Here is an 8032-nt window from a genome sequence, read left to right on the forward strand (position 1 = left end):
GAAACCACATCTCCTTGATTTCCTTAATCTTCAAATAGATTCTTGATTCCCTTTCACCTGCAGTTTCTTGCTTTTCTGCCCTCATGAATGAACTAGCTAGAGGCAGGTGAGCAAATAGAGCAAATAAATAAGCAAAAAGTCTCAAAAAAGACATGGGAATGTGCTGTTTGCTCATGATGAAAATAGCAAAGATTGTGAGCAATAAAAAAAAAAAGAAGCTGATTTCAAGCCCTGATTATTTTAATAAGAAAGCAAATTGGAAAGAAGTTCTGATCACTTGGGAGCTAAGCTCCTAAGATCATGTCTAGGACAGAGCTGATAAATATGCAGTTGGTGAAAGAAAGGGATACCAAAAAGAAGAGTTCTGAAGCACATCTGAAGCTGATCTTTTGAAAGATGAAACACTGAGTTACAAATGAAGATTTTTTTCCCTCGTGTTCCTCTCTGGGAGCTGCTGCAGATGCTGCTCTGGTCACATCCTGTGTCCATTGAAAGCAGTGACAAAGTGCCCTTTGATGGCAGTGGCTCTGGGTGTAGGCTGTGTGAGGGGCATCACACTCAGCACAGTCATGAATAATTGCTTCTGTGTCATTCTAATTTTTGATAAGCCATAAGTTTGTGAAACACCCTCCTAAAATTTCCTGATTATTTATTTTCCAGTCCAAGACACGACTTCTGAGCACACCAAGATCCATGGATCCAACTTTCTCCTATCTCAAATTGACTTTAGAGATTTCTTGGTGGTACAATTCATGCCTAAGAATGCACATTGACAAATCTTGGCTGGAAGCTGCATTCTTGCCTGAGACAGAGCCCTCTTGATCTGGGAGGTTGCAAAGTAGGAGGCTGCAAAGCTACAGAGCCTGCAGGCACTTTGGGGTAAAACTGCTTGAACTGGGGCACACACTTTAACTTCCAAACAGTCTTTGATTGCCTTAATAGCTATTAGTCTCCATGTGGCCATGAAAGTTTGAACTAAGCAGCTTTTGTTTAGGTATTTGTAGAGGCTTTTCCTTATCTCTTTTTTTTTTTTTGCAAATTCCATGGGTGGAACCTGAGACTGCAATGGGGAATGAGTTTTTTTTCTGGGCCTAGTGCCTGAAAAACCTCTGCTCTACTCCTTGGTGCTGGGTATTTTCCTACCTTTCTTCAGGCCTTGAAACCCACATTTCATCCGAGCTGCTGCAGGGTGATCTCTACTTCCACAACTTTCCTGGTACCTACATGCTTATTTTCTCCTCTGCCTGCATTAGTATGAGTTCTCCCCAAATAATATTACAAAAATATGTCCATTTTGTTACTCAAGGAGGAGAAGGAATTGCCAGCAAAGCTTTTCATTATCTGGGTCATTTGGGTTCGGGGGCTGGTGCTCAGAATACTTTGGTGAGACAAATTCATGGCTGCTTGTTCAAAATCTCACTCTTCACTGTTCCATGCAGATTCTGCTCCAGGAGGGGGATGCAAAGTGTTGACACCAGGAAAAGAACTGACTCAGAGCTGTTCACGGGGGTCACTGAGGCTTTGAGCATTCAAAGATTAAAAAAGAGCTGGAAAATTCTACATTTAAGTGTTAAAAACTTGTTACTGAAGAACAGACGAGCACCTGGAGTGTTCCCTTCAGTCAGTCAGTCATGCCAAGCCATTTCTTTGGTATTTGTTACTAAAAGTAAATATTGCAGTCCAGAATAACTGAAAAGGGGCTTTAATTATGCCAAGCCTCAGTGCTGAGCACACTTGAAATTAAAAGTGAAAGGCTGGTAGGCAGTTTATCTGTTGAACAAACGGGAACAGCAAAAAGGGGCTTCATTAAAAAAATCCCCAGGTCAGCATTTGAGTTTAGAGAGCTAAAGGGGAGGAAATAGCACATCTCAAGCAAAGCTTTTATCCCAGGACATTTTCTGGGAAGGAGCATTGGTGTGGGGACACACTTGGACAGGGTACAGGGGTATCTGTGACCTCAGACATCCCAAGGCTGCCTGTGGTTCTCTTCACTCAGGCTTCCCTTTCCCCTGGGATTTCCTGTGAACCCACTTAGTACCTGAACCACTAACACACTTCCTGAAGGATTACTGAGCATCCCCCCATGCTGCCCTGAAGCTTCAGGAGTGTTTCCATCCCTGGCATGAGTAGGTGGCCCCATCTGCTATCCAGGCAGTAAACAGAATTTGTTAATGACTGCCCCAGCGTGATAGAAATATCAGCAACTCGTTAATCCATTATGTGTGAATTGCTTAATGGGGCAGGGAATATTCCTGTGCTTGTGGCTTCTTCAGGCCTTGAAATCCACATTTTATCCCAGCTGCTGCAGGGTGATCTCCACCTCCACGACCTTCCTGTCTACCTACATGCTTATTTGCTCTTCTGCCTGCATTAGTAGGAGCTCTTCCTAAATAATTTTACAAAAACAGCTCAATTTTTAAAATATTCTACTGGGTGTAGATAAAGGGGTTGATGATTTTACATCTCCTTAACTAATAAATGCCTGATGTGTGGGTCGGTGTCTTGAGAATGTCTCAAGATAACATTCAGCCAGATCCCAACCCCAAAGTGATTCTTTCTTTTTTTTTTTTTCATTTTCTTCAGGGTGTTATAATTCAGAATTTTGAAAAAGAACTCCCACCCTGATGTCTTGCTAGCACTCAAAGCTATTCTTTATGCAAAGGCAGAAGTGTATTACCTCATATCAGACACGATTTACCCACTCAGTAGCACTCAAACTAGGTCAAAAACAAGAGGTTGGTTTCTGCAGTGTATAATTAACCAGTGAATTTGGGAGACTGGGGAGGTTAATGATGCCATGTCTGGTTCTGCATGTGGAGTTCTTACGTGGAAAGCCAGTAAGTGGGACACGCTGCAGAACAGCAGCACAAGGGAGTTTTTACCCTTCCCAATAAAATTAGACTGTTTGTGTTACTGTGTTCTTGCCATCTCCCATCTGTCTCCCTGTGCCTCTTGTCTCTCCTATTAAATCCTGAGCTCTCAGAGTGGGTGACAACAGAGAGCTTTTGGTAGGGACTGTGACAACCCCTATCGGTCTGCTGACGGGAAAAGGGATAAGGCAATTTTGCCTAAAAGCCTGCTCTTGTTCAGAAGTGACACCAAGGCAGAGATTAGAAATAAAAAATGGTTACTGAGCAAGTAGAAAAAGAAAATTCATGTGTATTGCTGGAGGCAACCACACAACCCTGTAAGAGGCTGTGATATCCCCAGGATCACTCCGATTGGAACTAATATTTAATTAATACCTTTTTGAGGGGAACATGGCACGAGGATTCCTCTCCCCTAGATTTTTCCCTTTCTTTTTTTCCCCCTGAAGTTTAATTTACCTTTTTTGCCTTTGCATTATTAAAGAGGTGTAAATCCAGCTCGATATTCTCACCCAGCACCCTCTGAGAACACTCTGTTATGCAGCTTGAAACGCTTGGATCTGAGTCAGCTCAGGTGCTTCAGAGCTTGTTAGCTTTAGCTCAGACAGCTTCTGCAGCTCGCAGGAGGGATTGTTAATTAGCTGAGATGCAAATATAGGCAGAGATTCGGGGCCCTGCCTGTGCTGGGGACCATCAAAGCAGCTCTGCAGAGCGGCAGAGATTCATCACTTTGCTGTGCAGAGCCAGAAATGACTTCACCTAGTGCTGGTGGGACACCTTGTCACTGCTGTCCCAAACTTCTGCTCCAGGGGTGTGACATGTGGCACAGAGAGGCTGGAGCTGGCTCCAAGCAGAACCAGCTGAGCTCTGCATCGCTCTGAGACCCAAACTGGCCCTGGAACAAGTGCAGCTCCATTTGTATGCACTGCTGGTCCTGAACCATTAAATCACATGGAAACCACGCTGACTCCACACAAAGCCATGTCGGGGATGGATAAATCCATACAGCTGCCAGTGCTTTAAAAATAAAGGATTCAAGGCACAGCACGAAGGGAACTGGGTGAAATGTAGTGGCCCCTGTGAGCTGGGAGGTCAAACTAATTGATACAGTGCTTTGTTCTGGTGTTAAAGCAGTGAATCTGCAGCTGAGGCTCCAGAGCAGAGTGATAATAACAGCAAGAGCAGTGCCAGGAAGGAAAAGCTGAGCAGTTGGCAGAGCCATGGCTGCAGCGAGCTGGGGAATTCACAGAGGATCTGAGTAGGCAAAAGGGAACAGCTCCCTACTCTTGAACCTGAGGAATGAACAGAGGGTCCTGGTAACAAATGAGGGCACGGAAAAATTCAGGTCAGCAGGTCAAGGGAGGTGATTCTGCCCTTCTACTCTGTCTTCATGAGACCCCCACCTAGGGGTGCCCCGTCCAGCTCTGGAATCTTCAGTGCAAGACAGACTTGGATCTGTTGGAGCTGGTCCAGAGGAGGTCACAGAGATGCTCCAAGGGCTGGAACACCTCTTCTCTGGAGCCAGGCTGGGAGAGCTGGGGGTGTTCACCTGGAGAAGAGAAAGGTCTGGGGTGACCTCAGAGCCCTAAAGGGGCTCCAGGAGATCTGGAGAGGGAATTTGGAGAAGGGCCTGGAGTAACAGCAATAGGGGGAATGGCTTCAAACTGAGAGATGACAGGGTTAGGTGGGGTATTGGGAAGGAATTGTGCCCTGTGAGGGTGGGCAGGGCCTGGCACAGGGTGCCCAGAGCAGCTGTGGCTGCCCCTGGATCCCTGGAAGTGCCCAAGGCCAGGCTGGACAGGGCTTGGAGCAGCCTGGGATGGTGGAAGGTGTCCCTGCCATGGCAGGTGGGCTGGAAGATGATCTTTCAGGTCCATTCCTTCCCAAATAATTCTATGACCCTGTGCAGTTCTGGCTTGTGGGCACAGGCAGGATGGATTCCTGCAGGGAGTCCCAGCAAAGTGGGCGGTTTCTGTCAGGGGAATGAAGGATTGCCAGAAGTCCTGGATTGGCACAGTGCCTTCAGAGAACAGCAGTAATAAAACACTCAGTGCCTCTCTCTGGTAGCAGTGCTGGTAATACCCATCCAGATGAATATTGATGGTGATATAAATAAAGCTCTATGCAATTACAATCAGCTAAGGTTAGGAAGGTATTATTTTTCTGGCTTGAACAATTAAGTGCAGTGTGTGCACTTATGGATAGAGCAGGCTGGAAGAAGGGAAGGATTTATGTTGTCTTCTGAAACATTCAGCACTGGCCACTGTCAGAGACAGGAAACTGCATCGATCTGTTTGGGAATGACAATTTCTCTTTCCTGCAGCAGCAGCAAAATATCTGTGCAGGAGTTCAGTGCCTCACTTAATTTGATACTAAAAGATATCTTGGTGGACAGAGATTTATAAAACCCTGGCATGATGTAGTGAAAATCTTATTTATGCCTCTGCGTAGGAAGAGTTTGCCTTATGATAAGATAGGAGCTTAAAGTACAACCTGATTTAAACATGTAAATAAAATGTGAATTAGGAAGCAGCCAAACTCCAACCTGCTTGCTTCCAATGCATGCCAAACCTTCCCTCCCAGCATGAGAAATTAGGGTTGGCCATGTGAGAAATCACACAGAGGTTTCAAAAATCATAGAATAGTTTGAGTGGGAACAGACCTTTTAAAGATCATCTTTTGCAGGAGTCAGGTGGGTGAGGCATCCTGTACCTGCAGCTTGGATGTCCTGATCAAATCATGTGTTCTTGTCAGTCAAAGACAGATAAATGTTGCTTTTCTGATGGAGGATTATGGATCAGCTGGAAATAATTTCTGTTCCATTCTGCATCACCCTTTTAGATTTAGCCCTGGTGCTTGAATCTGCCAAGTATTTGTCCAGGGGATCTGCCTGGCCTTTGGGACAGTAATAATGAATAACTAAGCCTTTTACCATCACAGTAATAATGAAGTTTTAATGGTGAATTAAGGAACAGAATGAGGGAAAATCCAGCCATGAAGCTGTTTCTGTCTGTTGGTATCTAGCTAGACAGTCAGATGTGGAAGTGTTAATGGATGTGGGTCAATGAAGGAGTGATAAAATCACACAATGTCTATAAACATAAATCAGGATCAATACAAGAGTGGCTGCACAGATTCAGCCTCAGCTTCTGAGGCAAGAAACAGCTGTAAACCTGCATGCAGGTTTGTATATAAACCCCCTGGAACTGGGGGTTCCCAGAGAAAAGGAGGCTCAGAGGGGTTTTGATCTCTACAATTCCCTGATGGGAGGGTGCAGTCAGCTGGGGGTTGGTCCCTTCTCCCAGGGAACAATGACAGAATGAGAGGAAATGGCCTCAGGTTGCACCAGGGGAAGCTTAGATTGGATATTAGGGAAGATTTCTTCATGGGAAGGGTGGTCAGGCATTGGAATAGGATGCCCAGGGAAGTGAGAGAGTCACCATTCCTGAAAGGATTTAAAAGATGTGTAGATGTAGCACTTAGAGACATGGTTTAGTGGTAGCTTTGGCAGTGTTAATGGTTCATTTTGATTTTAGAAGACCTTAGCAACCTAAACAGTTTTGTGATTCCATTCTGTGTCTCTTTTTGCCTAGGATTTAGATCCTGGCTACACTAGAAAATGTTTCAAATGCTGGCCACTTCAGTGCTACTGACCAACATCTGCAGAGCTGAGCAAACTGAAACCCACAGAACAGAAAAAGGTTTTGAGTGTCATTTCTGACCCAAACACTGGATGCACCTGGGTCTAGTTAGAACATATGAGCCAAGGAAAATAACTGGAAAACTTCTTCAAAGGGTATTCAATCACATCTCCATGGCCACGTTTTCTCCTGCATCCCTGCTGGCACTGACAAGTAAGGTGTGGCTGAATCAAATCCTTCTGGTGCTATAAATGTGAATAATGTGTCCTTTAATTCTGAGGTGAAAGCAATTTATTTCTTGAAGTAAAACTGTGTCTCCACCTTAATTTTCTTCCTGTTTTCCTGCCAGAGCACCACATCAATCATTTTCCTTCTCTAAAGTCAACCTCAGCCACTGACTTGTCTCAAACAATTGTAGGATGAACGTGCTGTCAGAACCACCTTCTGCTGCTTGGCCTGACTGAGCTGCCACTGACCCCTGGCAGGAACTCACCCTCTCTACACCTTTTATTTGCTGTTCTACTTACAGGGAAATGAAGGAGAAAACCATAAAAATAACGAGCATGTAAACAGCTCTGCCGGGGAGCAAACAGCTCTGAGGATGAGCTGTGAAAAATCACACAGAGCAGAGAAAGCCTCCCGAGATAAATGAGATCAACAGGACTATTTAGGGCAGCCAGACAGTAATTGCAGCATTTGCAAAAGTCAGCATGAATATGCCACATTATTCCCAGCAAACATCATGTTTGAGGGACATAGCTCATCTTCTGTTCCTGAGGCCGGTGATTTTCTTTTGGTTTGTTCTCTTCCTAATGGGGCAGAATTTCTGAGTAATTTTCCTGGTGCTTTGGTGTCTCCCTTGCAGTTTTATGGGCTGTTACCAGCACTGGTGGTACTGATGTGTGAAAACTGAGACAAGTTAATTTGGATTAAATGTAACTGGAATGTTGTAGTGCCACGGTTGGATGAGCTTTGTCCTAGAAGGGAGATTTCAGGGAGAAACAATATTTGTGAGCAAAGGCTTCATTTGCTGAGAGCAGTGAAATGTGGGCTCTTGGGAGGAAAATTGAGAAAACAACATTGAAACCACCTGTAAGGCTGAGCCTGCCTCCCTGACTTCTGGGATTTGTGTAAATGTGAGCACACTGTCATTTTCTACATCCTTCCCTGCTTAATACCCACCAAATATTTATTCTGCAGGCTGCAAGGGCATTGTATTTGCAGGGAGATGCCCTGATGAAGGCAGGAATGATGTATCTGACTCCATGTTCTCAGAAGGCTAATTTATATTTTTATAATAATATATTAAAGAATACTATACTAACTATACTAAAGAATACAGAAAAGCTACTTAATGCTAAAAAGATAATAATGAATAATATTAATAATAATAATAATTGGCCCCAATTGGCCAATGAGTCAAAACAACTCACAGCAGAATCCAATGAAACAATCACCTGCGGGTAAACAATCTCCAAACACATTCCAGATGAGCACAACACAGGAGAAGCAAATCAGATAATT

Source organism: Molothrus ater, chromosome 1, assembly GCF_012460135.2.
Source record: "Molothrus ater isolate BHLD 08-10-18 breed brown headed cowbird chromosome 1, BPBGC_Mater_1.1, whole genome shotgun sequence".
Taxonomy (NCBI): domain Eukaryota; kingdom Metazoa; phylum Chordata; class Aves; order Passeriformes; family Icteridae; genus Molothrus; species Molothrus ater.